The following is an 894-nucleotide window of genomic DNA, read 5'->3' as shown; positions in this document are numbered from 1 at the left end:
CACCCTATGAGTTATTGTTTAGTCATCCCCCACCTTTGTACAAAGACAGGCAAAGTCCGCATGTAAACCTCTTTGGAGGAGATACAAAGTTAACTGATTATGTCTTATCATTACAGCAGTCTCTCAGTTCTCTTCACAAGTCCGCAGCGTTGGTACAACCAGTACCCCTTAACACCTACCTCCATCCATACCGACCCAACGATTGAGTGTAGATCAAGAAACACCGACGACAAAACTGCTTAGCACCACGTTAGGACAAACCCTTTCAAGTCCTGCTGACAACTCACACTGCAGTCAAAGTTGCCGAGAAAGAATCCTGGATCCACCATAGCCACTTGAAACCCAGAGAAAAGCCAGCATCGCCAGCACCACCAGATAAGCAAGCTGTAGCCACTAACGTTAACAGAGCAGCCTTAGCCAGCAATAACTGGTTTAGCAGGCTGGCTAGTTCATTTGGATAGACTATTAGTAACTAGCTAAGCTCTCTTCTAACCCCCATACTTTCTTTGCTTGTCATGCTCATTATAGGATGTACGTTTGCGTCTTGTATTATTGCTTATGTAAAAAAGCTGTTTGCACGTGCAATGCAGAACAAGTACGTCATGTACGCTCAAGAATAGCAAACTTTGATGTCAGCCACTGAGCTAGAGCTCAAGGCTGAAAGGGGGGAATTGTAAGAGAAAATGGCAATACAATCATAAAAAGCAGATGACCCTTGAAAAAGCAAATGATCTTTTTTCCCCTAAAATTAAAAGATCGCCTCTTTCTGACAGTAAGTGATGTGTACTTCTCGCTGACAGTAATCTGTAACTACAAAACCAGTCTCAAACAGCCCAAGCTTGCTCTGTACCGTGTTTTGTAATTTTGTAACGGCAAGGAAACCCCCCCCCCCCC

Source organism: Gavialis gangeticus, unplaced genomic scaffold, assembly GCF_001723915.1.
Source record: "Gavialis gangeticus isolate Ggan-Ray unplaced genomic scaffold, GavGan_comp1, whole genome shotgun sequence".
NCBI lineage: Eukaryota > Metazoa > Chordata > Crocodylia > Gavialidae > Gavialis > Gavialis gangeticus.
The sequence above is the reverse complement of the archived record's forward strand: the minus strand, read 5'-3'. Positions refer to the sequence as shown.